The 16,270-nt window shown below is 32.0% G+C and overlaps 1 pseudogene; it reads right to left on the bottom strand.

Annotated features, from left to right (window-relative positions):
- Nucleotides 1–320: 320 nt before the first annotated feature.
- On the bottom strand, nucleotides 321–14,855 carry LOC148240190 (neutral/alkaline invertase 3, chloroplastic-like; annotated as a pseudogene).
- Nucleotides 14,856–16,270: the final 1,415 nt, after the last annotated feature.

Below are 16,270 nucleotides of genomic sequence, written 5' to 3'. Positions count from 1 at the left end.
TCATAGTATTAAGGTCAATTGTCTCTTGATATGTATCGTTCGGCAACTTCAACAGATTTTGCAGTGATTTCTGGTCTTTTCATCTTTATGGGTGCAACAGTGAGTTGTAAAAAGTCCATTTTTAAAATCTTAAGTCACACTGCCAACATTCCTTCATTATTACTTTATTTTATAAAACATCAACAAGGTGCCATATCCTATTGGATTCAAGTATGTGAACTTAAGAAACTTATACCTAAATATAACTTCTACAAAGGGTTATTTGGAGCAATGAACAAAACATTAGCAGCAGAGAGAATATTTAAGCATAACAAACTAACCTACCATAGAAGAGTTGGCCAAGAACCACCATTTTGGTAAGACCAAGGACTGTATGAAAAGGAAACGTAGTGAGAAATGCTGAAAATAATGAAGAAATAGATCATAAATAAATAATACGAGAGTAGATTCTTATGTGTTCTTAGGATCACTACTAGTGATTATTTGCCACACCTGACCTTCAAGAGCAGGATAACATATCTTGAATAGCATATTTGCTACCAAATCTGCTTCGCTTCAATAAGATCTAGTATGGCATGTGACTAATCAACTGTTGTCAGACTGCTTACAACAGACCACATGTTTCTTAGAGAAAAAAATCAAAAATCTATATGTGCTGGTTGTAAGTTTCCAATTATATAACCTCCTTTATTGGGCATCCATTCCACCAACCAAGGAGAAATTTGATCTGGGTAATTGTTGAACTTATTAACTGCAACATATGAGTACTCCTCAGTCTTGCAACTATAAATCTCTTTCAGTTTTCGCAAATCAATCAAATAATACTCCCTGATGTGGAATGAGAGAGCAAGTAGGCAATTATTCAGTGCCGAAACAGATCAGCTGATCCATCTTCTTGAGCAAGCATTTCACGTGCACAGAGTAAGGTAGAATAAAATAGTGCCTTCAAGAAAAAAAAAAGGATTAACTGGAGATACCACAACAAAAAAAGGTAGACAAATAAGATCTCTCTATTACCAACTTATAAATTTAAATAATGGCTGATCCATGTAGGCTAGTGAGTCAGATCATAATCTGTTGTTTGAATCCAATTTGCTAAAACATGGATCAAAACTAAAACGACTGGGAATAGTTCTAGATAAAAGTAGCATAACTGCCTCAGAAATTCCCATATACATAATGGTAATCAAATAATTATAACCCTCTCAATTCTCAAACCCTTCTTTTATCAAAGTGAACCAAAGAGATTCTTGACTCAATTGAAATAATACCTTCTTCTACTTCAATTTCAAGAATGATTAACCTTAAATAAAAAAACAAACAAAAGAAACAAATCAAGGCATTAGATTCAATGTGAGTATTTTAGTGAAAACTTTCAACTAAATTAGACATACAACCCAAAAGTAAAAAATTCAACAATAAAAAGGAAAATAAACTTTGACACTCAAGGAAAACTAACGAAATGATGCTACGAATATACATAATATGTCTCTTTCCCCCCGTTATTTTTAGGAACCATAAAGAATTATCTTTTAATACCTAGAAGTCATATAATAAGAGTACTCAAAAGGTGAGAAAACCTCATCAAAAGCCAAAAGCTAATGATTACAAGGCACCAATGCAACTTTTTTGTAAAAAACAACAGAAAGCATCTAAATAACTAGTCAATTTGTGATAGAACTTAACAAAAGTCCTACTAATTGGACCATTCATAAATCAAGGATTCCAAATCAAGAAAAAAAATCATAGCTTAAATCCAAACCCAGATGAAGTGATATTAAAAATGAACATACTCCAAAACTAAACGAGAAAATAAAAGAGAAAGATGCATACCTTGTATGAAATAAAAAGTGGGTTTGTATCGAAGTGATGTTTGGGAGCAGAAAAATCTAGAAAAAGAGAAGACAATATTGTGTCGTTTCAATATCTCCACACAATCAATAATAATGCAATTGTATGTATTGTATTTAGTTTTGTTTTTGATAGTTGTGGATTATTATGAATAAATAAGAAATTATATGAAAATTCCACTTGCTCTTCTTTTCTCATCTTGTCCTTTTATTTTATTTATTCATTTCATTTGATTATTTTTTAATTCTATATATAAATTTTCTCTCATTTTTTTACTTGCTTTTCCTTTTCTCTCTCTTTTTTCTTTTCTCTGAATCACATGGTTAATGATAAGTATAGTGGATGTGCAGACGGAGGAGATATCTTGCGATGAGGGTAAGCTCACTATAAATTCATGCACCCTCCATTTTCATCAATTTGCCATTAATTTATTCAACTTATATGATCAATGATTTATGTTGAGGATATTTCTTGTTTGTTTGTGTACAATAGTTCTCTCAACAATGATATACTCATAATTTTCCCTCTCTTGCTTGGTTAAGATAAATCATGAAAGACAACATGCAAGCAGGTTAGAGAAGAACAAGTGCCTGGAATTCAAAAGCTTCCGGAATGAACTTTAATGAGAATCATAAAAAATAATTGATATGTGAACCAACCAAGATAAAGTTGGTTTTGTTTTCTTTTTAGATTTTCATGATTCATTAATGAAATTCGAGATATGATCACACTTTTATATGAGATAATAAGAATCTATAAGTAAGAATCATTACTTTGTTTCTAAAGTGGAGGTTTTATAATCTGAATGTTTTTTTTTCTTCATTAAAAGAATTGGAATTAAACTACTTTATCTTACATTATTTTTTATTAAAATACATGAGAGATTGTTTTAGTATTGTAATAAAAATATATATTCATGTGAGTTTTTGAAAACAAAATCAAAACTAAAGGTCTTTTATATGTGTGTAATAAGAAGACGAGAGATCTTCGACTTAATGAGAGAAAATATAAGAAATCTCACCCTTTATATGTAGGCATTTTGTGAGTTTCACTTTAACACATTTCTTCTTCTTTAATATTTATGTTAATAAATAATTTAAGAAAAATATTAATTCGAATTTTTTCGCTTATTATAATTGTTTTAATAAAAGAATCTAATCGTTACAGAATATTATTTTCATTTAGATATGTCATGACTCTTTAGGATAAAATCCAATTTCATTACTATATCTCTACCAACAAAGTTATAAGTTAAATCTTTTGATTCTGTTAAATCAAATATTATAAACAAATCATTATTAATACATATAATTATATCCAAAAAGTGATAAATTTTACATTTTAATAAGATACAGACTTGTTATCTTCCAAAAAAATGTAAGAATCTTAACCATTCAAACACCATGTTTATGATCATTTATGAAAATTCTTTAAAACTTCATTGTAGTGTGTGCTTAATTGTGATAAATGAACATAGTCACAAGCTTTAATGGGGGCATTTTGGTGCATGAAATTCATGTTCCCATGTTAATGGATGTTAGTGGCTAGTTTCTCCTTTTCAATGGTATCATCCTATGTTTACCTTATAAATAGTTAGCTCCTCTACTCTATCCTATCTTATTCCTACATTTCTCTATTGCTCTCTCTTTTATCTTTTTTCTTTCACTTTCATTTTTTTCTAAAATTTTCTTGAAAGATTCTAACTTTTTCTTTTCTAGTTGTGCAAATTAATAAAATCTATGATCTATTGGTAGCTAAGCTTATTGTATCATACAATTAACATGTCAAAAATCTCCTTTTTATACTCACCTTATCTGATTGACCTAGTGCACACCTCAATCCTTATAATGGATGCTCAAACTTCAATTCCTATTTGTATAGAAAGTAAATGTCTAAGGTAAATTCTCCTATCTTTTTTCACCAAGAGATTTTTACATAAAACTATTAAATATTAACAATTCATCTCAACCAATAGCAACAAAATTTAAAATTTTTTGAATAATACCTTTTAATTTGTAATTATCTTTGTAGAATAAGTATGAGTTTCAAAGCAAAAAATTAAAAGTTAGGTTAAGATTTTGACCTACTATAGTTCCCTCAACTAAGAGAACTTAATAATCATGAAATATTTTTTTCGCCTAAAAACATAATAGGCACGTTGAGATTAAACTCAACTTAATCACGACATCAACAACATAAAAAAAAAGTTAAGAGTTTAAATTTATTTTCCATGAAAAAGTAATACTTATTACAACCTGCAGAGAATTTATTGGTATTGATTTTTAGAAGCTTTCATCCCCTCATCTGCCCAACCAAAAAAAAACATAATTACTTTATAATATTGTTATTGAAAGAGATGAAAATAGATAAAATACAAATAGTGAAAAATTAAATATTGAACTTAAATTTTATAAATTAAAAGGATAATAATTACTTTAGTTAAGTTACAGTAATTGAAGAAAAATATAAGTCTTATTTTATTCTTAGTTAATTTAAAAGCAAATTGAATTATTTAAAAAGAAACTGTGTTTATTACAGTAACAAGGTATTCGAGAGTAATATTCTCCATTTACTAGAACAATTCAAATTAAAATATTAAGGAATTAAAAAAAATAAATAAGAATCGAATTAAATAAGTTGTAAGAAGCAAGAGTACCTTCATTTCAAAGAGTACGTTTGCGCTTGCGAGGGGTGGTTCTAGCTTTTAACTGCACCACCATACATACCCCATTTAGTGAATAATAATAATAAATATTTTAAAATCAAAATCTACAATGTTTAATATTTAAAAAAAATAGTTTTACTTTTTATTAAAATATAAACTTTGTATTTTCAGCAAAACTTAAACTTGTAAATCTTAAATAAAACATAAAAAATTTTAACTACTACCATATTATTATAATTCATTATAATTTTTAATTGCTATAATTATGACCTGGCAAAACAAATTTTTAATTAAGTAAAACTCATACTTTATAAGTTAGCAAATTTAAATTCAGTTAAAATTTTTATGAAATCCATAAGAGAAAAAGATATATATGAAAATAAAATTTTGTAAAATATGTAAAATAAAATATTACCTCAAGAAGGATGCTTATTTTTTCCTTTGTAAGTAAGAAGCCATTTTCGATTGCATCCAATGCTGCTATCCACCTTTGTTTTTTTAAAAAAATAATTTTAAAAAATTATAAAAAAACTCAATAAAGAGATATATTAGTATTATCTAAAATAAAAAAATAAGTATGAAATTCATTTACTACATGCATATATAAAGACTGTGAATCAATTTATGATGTCAATTATGTATGAAAGCTTACCCTTCCTTACTCTTTTCATCAGATGCCTTAATGAATTCCTCACATTTTAGTGCCATTTGACAAGTGTCAAGGCTGCAATTAATATCAGCTAATTATTTTTTTAAATAAAAATTGTGTAAATATATTGATTAAGTGATATACATCAATCATAACGCAATATAAATAATCTCCATGTAAGAATACACACAAAACAATAGTTTGACTTGAGATTAATTAGGCAATATACAGTAAATGCAATACAATACAAGTAACTTTCAAATGATGACATACATGAAAGTACAATCTGACTCAAACTTGTGATCTCTTGTAAAAGAGGAAATGCATCAACTATTAAACTAATTAAATAATTAACTAAGTATACACATATACCAAATAAATATATATATCATACTAATATATATTTGGTTAATTAAATTATTAATTATTTATCTATTGGGTGGATATATTTATGCTTTTATCCTTATCTATAAGAGTATGAATTCAAATCAGATTATATGTCTCATGACATATCATTTAACGACTAAACTGCATGAATTTTTACTAACAAAACTTGCACTTGAGAATTTTTATTATTAAATACATATTATAAGATCAATAACAACACGCACAAATACTCCAAATTAAAGAGTTTTGAGCTATGATTATTAGTATTAATTATAAACCTTAAGGAGGCTCCTTTAATCTTGAAGCAAAGTTCACAAATTTTAGGAAAATCAGCATCAGATACTTTGTCATTGCAAATTAAGAGAAGAGAACCAAATAATTAAAACCCATTAACTAGTCAAAATTGGTTAATAACTACTTAGATATATATCGAGATATATATTATGTCCACATACAAAGATTTAGTCATGTCTGATAAGATGATTTCAGATTCAACTACGAAGGTGGAGTGTAACGACCCCGGAAATTCAAAAGAAAATACATATAATAATTTGATTGTGGAAGCAAAATCAAAGATTAAGGTTAACATCCCTTACACAACAACTTAAAAGTATTAAAGAATACCACGGAATAAGTTCTCTAAAAGAAATACGATAAATGAGAAAAATAAAGGAAACTATAAAGCATCTAGTATCTACTCGCCGTCTTCTTGTGGATTAGGCTCGGGAACTAGGTCCTCCTAATCTAAAATGGTTAAGTAAGGAATGAGCTACACTAGCCCAGTAAGGACATCACACTATATCATCGTCACAGAAGCAAAAATTGGTAGAAAACCGAAAACAACCAATGGAGCACAAATTTTAAACTAATTCAATTATTTAAAATAAAACCACTTACCCTTTTTTTTTACCCTTGGATCACCTGTGAAAACAACCTATAAACACAATAACATCATACATATCACAATTTCATGCATAATCAGTAACATAAAACACATCATAAATTTGTATTCATTAACAATAACTGATTATCACCGTTCTCGTTTTCACCAGCATACTAGTATCCATAGGGATCAATAGGGGTCCCCGCTAAACGTGAACCATTCCCCTTAACAATCTTAATTACAGGGCCATCCCCATACCTCGTCTAGTATGAGCGCCAAAACAATAAACCTCAATACCCCGTCCGGTATGAGGGTGAAGCGGGCCGTCCCCATACCCCGTCTAGTATGAGCGCCAAATGACCGAGTCTCCATACCCCGTCCGGTATGAGACGACGTTCACGGTAGGGTTCCCAATGAATGCGGTCCGTCCACCATCTCGCAGGATATCTAGTGAGGTTGTCATCTTATCCATTTATCAAATCACATCTCATTCCTATTTGTCCTTAGTCTTCGTTACCAACTCAAACATAAATATATAAACAAGAAATGTCCATCCAACAAAGCAAGCATATCTTAGATTCCCAAAATCAAACAGTAGTGAAGTAAGCAGTGATACATGGATTTAAAACCATAGAATAGATAAACTATACCATAATGCATTTAGACTGTAAAATAAATCAAACAGAAATCGATAAAGAATAATGTCTAGTTTGAACTCTATTAGCAACCGTAATTAATTATATATATCTAGTTAATTTGTACAAAATACAGTATTATCATTTATTTAAACTCCAATTCCATGATAGGAAATAGGGTGAGGGATCCTTACTTGATTCGACGTCAAAAAATAGATTGTCACTGCGCCTACGGGCGTTCCCTAGGTTCCCTGAATTTTTTTTCGGGAAATAAAACGCGTTTACAGTACCTACACATGTCCCAAATAACCCAAAAATCAGACCCAGGGCCTACTCGGCCAATTTCAAAATTCTGACACGGCGGCTCCACCGTGTTCCGGTGATGGCGCCGCCGCTCGAGGCGGTGATCCACCTCGAGTTGGCTATTTTTGGTTGAATTCGGCCAAACTTGCATCGGTTCCTGTGAGAAAACACACTTAGGGCCCTCGGTGGGCTAGAAAAAGGTAGAAAGCCAAAACTCACCAGCGGTGGGGCTCTCCGGTGCGGTGGCTCCTCCGGCTCACGTTGCGGTTGGGTGTTTTGCACCGGTCAACCTGTAGAGGAGGAAACGTTGATCACAACGATGAAAAAATCGCATCGAACTGGAATTAGGAAGGGCCTCATCAGAGGCAAAAATCGAAACACCCCGCGGCAGCGCAACTGAGCTTTGGCAGCGTTTTCCTGCCAATTGGCTTGTGCTTTTGCTCTGATTTGGCTATAGTTGGGTTTAAAATAAAATTCTGAGCAAATGGTTGAATTTTTACCACCTTTGGTAGCTGGAAATTGCTTCGGTACGACGGCGGGTGCCGGCGGTCGACTCCCCAGTGGCTGGGCTGTCTTCTCCGGCGAGGGGCTCTGGCGATTAGGGTTAGGGTTTAGGTGCGGATGGGGTTATTTATACCCATCCGCTTTTGATATGAGCCATCCATCGCTTTTAATCTGGACTGTCCGATCGCGATTAAATAGGGAGTGAATCTGGGCCGTTCATCGCGATTCAATCTTGGACGTCCATGCGCGATTCAATATGGACCGTCCGTGCGCGATGCAATCTGGGCCGTCTATGCGCGCTTTTGATCTGGGTCGTCTGTGCGCACGGGAACGGATCTCAGCCGTTCGATCGTGCGCACATGGATCGCCCACGCGGCTCTCTCCCGCGTGGCCACCCGCGTCATTGTCACTGCCACTTGGCACGTCCTGGTTGGTCAGGGCTACGGACCGGGTAGCTAACGTGGCACAACTTTTTTAAATTGTATTTTGACCCCTATTTTCTGATTTGTCTTTTAAAAATACCCCCAAAACCCAAATTATCACCCCTTTTCCCCAAAATTATTTTCAATTAAACCCCTAAATAATTTTTACCCCTTTTTATTATTTTTATTATTATTATTTCCTTTAAAATAAATTAATTTAAATTTAATTAAATTTAAAATTACATAAATAATAATTATATTCATATAATAATAATTAATAAAAAGAAAAAAAAAGTAGAGGTTGGGTGTTACATGGAGAGTAGATTAGAGAAATAATTAGGACCTCAACCAGGCACTCCTTTCATTTCGTATGCTATTCCAAGAAAGTGATCGACCATACCCTTTTAAAAAAATCGAATGCAAATCAATCAACAATATCGATTTATATACATGATCACTAAATAGATAAGGAAAAAATAGATAAAATGTTAAAGCACTATACCTCTTGTTCCATCGAGTGGATCATGTCAAGGAGCTACATGCTTCAATCCATTATATTAGAAACAATTTGAGAAGAGAAAAATGGTTTTACCGAGAGAAGGGAGATTTTTTTTTTTCGAATTTACAATGCTCACCAAAGCAGCGGAGAGTTATAATGAGTTTAGAATTTATAACAAATTGCTAATAATCTAGGTCATTTCTAGTGATCGATATTTAGGTTATCAATATTCTATGCATTAGTGAACTTGCATATTTTTGAATTTTGTTTTCCAGTTTGGATTATTCTAGCCAACAATTTTATGAGAAAAAATATTTTCTTTTGAAAAAAAAAACAAGAGTTTAATTTAATCCATTTATAATGTTGTATAAACAACAAAGATGGTTTTTCTCCAAATAAATTACTTCAACTGATAAAAGGCATTATATTAACACCTTTAAGAATGGTTAATTGCTGCTAAAAATTAGACAATAGATGATAAAATTTTACCAGCAGATTTATATTGTCACTAAAAGTCAAAATGCCATAAAGCAAATTTGCAGCAAATAAAGGAAGCCACATATCCATTTCATGCACAACCTGCCCATTTCTTTATTTTTTAAAAAATTATTTCACTTTTATAATGACAAAAAGAAGTACAAAAGAAATTAAAAATAAAATAATTTATCTTTATGTTCTAAAACCTAAAGAAAATTCAATCTCCTCTATTGCAAGAGACTAAAACTTCTCTCTCTATGTTGTTGCATCTCATTGCAGTCATCACCCATCACCTCTCTTCATTCATTGAAGTATCAGTTTTCCTTATCAGTCATTAAACACCGTATTCCAAACAGTAAATTTATGTTACTTAGTTTACTCATTTGTATGAGATTAAATTATTTATTCAAGTTAATCCATACCTTATTATTTGACCAAACTATAAATTTAGTTGTATTTCTTTCTAGTACTACATAAGTCAGTAAACAACCCAAACTTTAGAAAAATATTCATCAAGTATAAAATTTGTATCTGGTACCTTTAATAAGGATCCTATTACAGGTAGAAATTAAATAATAGATGACATAATTTTAGTGGTTGATTTAGACTATTACAAATGTTAAAATGTTGCCAGGTAATATGCAACAAATAGAGGAACTCATGTGTCCATTTTGTGCCCACCCTATTTATTTCTCTACTTGAAAAAAAAAGTTGCTTAACTTTTGTATCAACAAAAAGGGCTACAAAAAAAAGTTAAAAATAAAATATTTCATCTTTATCTTAAAACCTAAAGAAAATGTGATCTACTTCATTGCAAAATACCAAAGCTTTTATCTTTGTGTTGGTCGCATTTCATTGTAGTATCTATCAATCGCCTCTAATTATTTACTGAAGCATCAGATCTCATAATTGGTCATCAAATACAATATTTTAAACAATAAATATTCATCATTCAATTCACTTATTTACTATAAAATTAAATAATTCGTAGAAATTAGGTTATACTTTATCATGCTCAAGTAAGTGAAGCAAAAATTGTGGTTCATGGACAATTATCTATCTTTCAGAAGTTCATACTCATTTCTAGCTAAGTTATGTATTATTCTTATAATACTTTTGAATCCAACTGAGAAGAAAGGAAACAAAATATAGAATGAAAGCCAAAACATGCTCAAGTAATAACCTAAACTCAGAGAAATATTGATCAAGTATAAAATTTGTACTTGGTACAAAATTTGCCAGATAACTAAGTAACACAAAATCTATGAGAAATTAAATTTTAGGACAAAAACTTTTGATCTTAGTGCGACATAACATTAAAAAAAGAAAAGACTAAAACGTTAAGATTTAAATGTAACACTGCAGTTTTAGAGCTTTATTAAGACCTAATACATGATCGAAACCTCATAGTTGTATTAAGATAGGTCTAGAACACGAGAATTATTTTAAAACCCTGCACAACCTTTTGGTAATACTATCTTATAACCTCATAGGTATCTCAAAATAACTATAGCAGCCAAAAGTTTCATGTAACACCCAAATAAAAATAAAAATTTTATTTATTTATTTGGGTTTTTTATTTATTTATTTGATTTTTTATTTAATTTAATTTAATTTAATTCAATGAAAATAAAAGTAATAACAATGATAAAATTTGGGTAAAAATATTATTTGGATTTAATTGAAATTGATTTTGGGAAAAAGGGGTGAAAATTTGGATTATGGGGGTGTTTTTAAAAAGAAAATCAGAAACCAGGGGTCAAAACGCAATTTAGAAAAGTTGTGCCACATCAGCACCACGTCAGCCGCCACGTCAGCGGCCCGGTCAGCAGTCCCGGCTAACCAGAACGCGCTGCATGGCAAGGCAACACTGACCAGGGAACGGGCCACGTGGGCGATCCGCGTGCGTGCGATCGGAAGGCCCAGATCCATTCCCGCGCACACGGACGGCCCAGATCAAACGTGCGCACGGACGGCCCAGAGTCATGCACACGGACGGCCCAGATTCAATCAGGCACGGACGGCCCAGATTGCATCGCGATGAACGGTCCAGATTTAATCTTGATGGACGGTCAAGATTAAAAGGAAAAGGGTATAAATAATCCCACCCACACCTAACCAAAGAAACCCTAGCCGCTAGTGCTGCCCGGAGAAGAAGAACCAGGCACCGGAGGAGCCAGCCGCCGTCACCTGCCGTCGCACCGGAGAAGTTTCCGACCGCCGATCGAGGTAAATTTTCTCCCCCTTGCTCGTTTTTTGATGCTGAGTCCGCCTATGGCCAAACTGAGGCCAAACCACCGGTTAAAAGATCGAAAAACCCAGCCGAAACCCAGCGGCACCGCCGTGCCCCTCAGTTTTTGCGTCCGATGAGGCCCTTCCCAGCCTCCGTTTGATGCAAATTTTATACCACTGTGATCACCGTTCTTTTCTCTACAGGTTGATCGGAGCCAAACATCAAAACACTACTCATGCCGGAGGAGCTGCCACACCCGAGAGCACCGCCACCGGTAAGTTTCAATTTTTCGTGATTTTTCGGCCCACCGAGGGCCCTAGGGTTGTTCTATCGCAGGGACCGATACAAGTGTGGCCGAATTCGGCCGAAAATAGCCAACTCGAGGTGAATCGCCGCCGCAAGCGGCGGTGCCATCGCCGGAGCACGGCAGAGCCGCCGTGCCGGAATTGCGATATTGGCCGAAAAGGGCCCTAGGTCTAATTTGGGATTTTTTTGGGGCACGTGCAGGTACCAGTAGTGCGTTTCAGTTTCCCAGAAAAAAATTCAGAAAAAATTAGGAACAGCCTGTAGGCGCACTGTAGAGCCGTATTCAGACCCCGAAACAAGTAAGGACCCCTCACCCTATTTTCTATCACGGTATTAAAACTAAATAAATAATTAAACTGTACTGTGTGACTTTATAAATGTATAATTGATTAAGGTTGCCAATGGAGCCCGAGTCTGATACAGTGTTGGTCTGTTATTGTTTGATTTAGTTTCCAGTATTAAATGCAGCATGATGTTTGATGTAATTACGTTATGGTCTCGTATGTATGAATCATGGTTTCTTTTATTATGGTTTGTATGATGATGAATCCGGTACTGTGTTGTCTTGTTTGGTGTCCATTACTGGTTTACATGTTGTGTGTGTTTGGATGATTGAAACTAAGAAAAATGGCAAAAAGATTATGTGAATTGATAAGTGGATAATGTGGACAGTCTGACTAGATATCCTGGGAGATGGTGGATGGACTGGGTCCGTAGAGAACCCTACCGGGAACGTGGTCTCTCATACCGGACGGGGTATGGAGACCTTATGTGTTTTGGCACCCATACCGGACGGGGTATGGGGACGGCCCATTTCACCCTCATACCGGACGGGGTATTGAGGTTCATGGTTTTGGTGCCCATACTGGACGGGGTATGGGGATGGCTCTGGAATCAGGTTATAAATGTTAAGGGTTCACGGGTAGCGGGACCCCTATGGATCCCCATGGATACTAGTAGGCTGGTAAATGAGGAAAATGTGTTGTTTAATGATTGAAATGCAAAGGCGTGGTAAGTATTATGTCATACAGTTCATATGATTTCATGATGATGATAATGTTATTGCTTTCATTTGTTGTTTTATGGATCTTACCGAGGTAAGTGGACAGTAAACGTTTTTATGTTAATAAACGAGTTTATTATAAATTATGCTCCATTTGTCTTTTTTGTATTTTCTACCCACCTTTACCTCCGTGGCGGTGAGATAGTGTGATGTCTTTACTGTGCTGGTGTAGCTCATTCCTTATTTAACCATTTCAGATAAGGAAGACATTGTTCCCGAGCCCGTTTCGCAGGAAGACGGCGAAGGGGACGCCATAAGACTCCGTAGTTATATTTATAGTTCTTATTTTCGAGTATCACTCTTTTACTTAGTTTGTTCTTTTATATTTTAAGCACGTTTTTGGTTTTTGTGTAAGGAATGTTAATCAAAATTTTTATTACGCTTTCGCATTTGACATTATTAATACACATATTTCATTCTAAATTTCCAGGGCCGTTACATTTCATTATCTTCAACTATCCTTGAACCTTAGCATTGTTTATCCCAAATTAGGTAAGCAGTCCTAAAGCACTACACAAGGACCCATGAGTTTCCCAACTTTCTATTAATTTAAAGGAGTGCGCTTGTGCCTGCGAAGCGTGGTGCTTGTTTCCAAATATATCAGCACATACCCCATTTATTAATTAATAATAATAATAATAAAGATTTTAAAATCAAAATCTATAATGTTTAATATTAAAAAAATAGTTTTACTTTTTATTAAAATATAAACTTTACATCTTCAGTGAAACTTAAACTCGTAAATCTTAAATAAAACACAAGTTTAAACTACTACTGTGTTGTCAGAATTTATTATAATTGTTAATAGCTATAATTATGCAACCAGCAAAACAAATTTTTAATTAAGTAAAACTCATACTGTATAATTCTACAAATTTAAATTCAGTTAAAATTTTCACAAAATCCATAAGAGAAAAAGATATATATGAAAATAAAATTCTGCAAAATATATAAAATAAAATATTACCTCAAGAAGGACTTTTATTTTTTCCTTCATCAATGTGAATTCATTTTTTATTGCATCTAATGCCGCTACACACTTTTTTTTTTAAAAAAAGAAATTAAAAGAATTAAAAAAGCACAATAAATAGATATGTTAATCGATTTATGACGTCAATTATTTATGAAAGCTTACCCTTCCTTACTCTTTTCATCAGATGCTTTGATGAATTCCTCATATTTCAGTGCCAATCGACAAGCACCAAGGGTACAATTAAAATTAGCTAATTATTTTTTAAAATAATTACAATTCAACGCAACTTTCAAATGATAACACACGTAAAAGTATAATCTCAGTCGAACTTATGATCTCTTGTAAAAGAATAAATGCATCAACTATTAAACTAATTAATTAATTAATTAAGTATACACATATACCAATCAAATATATATCCTACTAATAGATATTTGGTTAATTAAATTATTAATTATTTATCTGTTGGGTTGATATCTTTGTATTTTTATCCTTATCTATAAGAGTATAAGTTCAAATCACACTATAAATCTCATTACATATCATTTAGTTATTAAAATGTATGAATTTTTACCAACAAAAATTATACTTGAGAATTTTTAGTATTAAATACATATTATTAGATCAATAATGACACACATAAATACTTTAAATTAAATAGTTTTGAGCTGTGATGATTAGCATTAATTATATACCTTGAGGCAGCTTCTTTTATCTTGAAGTAAAGTTCGCAAATCTTAGGAAAATATGCACTAAATACTTTGTCCCTGCAAATTAAGAGAAGAAGACCAAATAATTAAAACTCATTAACTAATCAACGTGGTTAATAACAACTAAGATCTATATCAAGATATATATTATGTACACATATAAAGCTTTAGCCATGTCTGATAAGGTCATTTTAGATTCAGCTACGAAGATAGAGAGCATATCCGAGAAATAATTAGGACTACAACCAGGTACACCTTTAATTTCATATGCTATTTCAAAAAAGTGATCTACCATATCCTTTAACAAATATTGAATCCAAATTAATCAATGATATCGATATATATACATGATCAATAAATAGATAAGATGTTAAGCACTAAACCTCTTGTTCCATCGAGTGGATCATGCTGAGTCGTCGAATGCTTTGATCCATCCTTTTTGAGACGATTAGAGAAGAGAAAAATGGTTTTGCCAAGAGAAGGGAGATTGTTTTTTTCTTCGAATCTACAGTGCTCACCAAAGCAGCAGAGAGTTATAATGAGTTTAGTATTTATAACAGATTGCTACTAGTCTAGGTCATTTTTAGTGATTGATATTTAGGTTATCAATATTGTATGCATTAATGAATTTGCATTTTTTTGAATTTTGTGTTCCAAGTTTGGATTAACCTTGCTAAACATTTTATGAGAAATTTTTTTTTTTAAAAAAGAGTTTTGTTTAATCCATTATAATATTGTGTAAAAAACAAATATGGTTTTTCTCTAAATAAATCACTTCAACTGATAAAAGGAATTATATTGGCACCTTTGAGAACAATTAATTACTGCTAAAAATTAGACAATAGATGATAAAATTTTACCAGCAGATTTATATTGTCGTTAAACGTAAAAATGCAACGAAGTAAATTTGCGACAAATAAGGGAAGCCACTTATCCATTTGAAAAAAAAATTATTTAGCTTTTATATTAACAAAGAGAAATACAAAAGAAACCGAAAATAAAATAGTTTATCTTTATGTCAAAATCTTAAAAAAATTCAATCTCCTTTGTTGCAAGATACCAAAACTTCTCTCTCTCTGTTAGTTGCATCTCATTACAATCATCACCCATCACCTCTCATTATTCATTGAAATATCAGTTTTCCTTATCAGTCATTAAATTTTGTATTTTAAATAGTAAATTTATGTTACTTAACTCACTCATTTGTATGAGATTAAATTATTAATTTAAGTTAAATCATCATTATTATTTGACAGATTACAAATTTAATCGTACTTCTTTCTAAAACTATATAAGTCTGTAAACAATGTAAGTCAGTATAATGACATCCAATAAAACATTTACTTTTTCATTTTTAAAAAAATCATGGATAAAAACCATTCTACTTAAGCAAGTGAACAAAAAAACTAAAATTCATGAACTATATCTTTTAGAAGTCCTTACTACATCTCTAGCTATGTTGTATACTATCTAATTACACTTTTACATCTAATTATGAAAAAGAAAAACAAAATGTGGAATGAAAGTTACTTTTAAATCCAACTAAAAATTAGAAAATAAACGACACAATTTTAGTGGGTGATAGACATTGTCACTAAAAGTCAAAATATCGTTAACTAAATATACAACAAATAAAGGAAGCAACTTGTCCATTTCATGCACAACCTATCCATTTCTTTACTTAGAAAAAAAATTTATTTAACTTTTATA

Source organism: Carica papaya, chromosome 9 (assembly GCF_054855325.1).
Source record: "Carica papaya isolate Zhongbai chromosome 9, ASM5485532v1, whole genome shotgun sequence".
NCBI lineage: Eukaryota > Viridiplantae > Streptophyta > Magnoliopsida > Brassicales > Caricaceae > Carica > Carica papaya.
The sequence above is the reverse complement of the archived record's forward strand: the minus strand, read 5'-3'. Positions and strand labels throughout refer to the sequence as shown.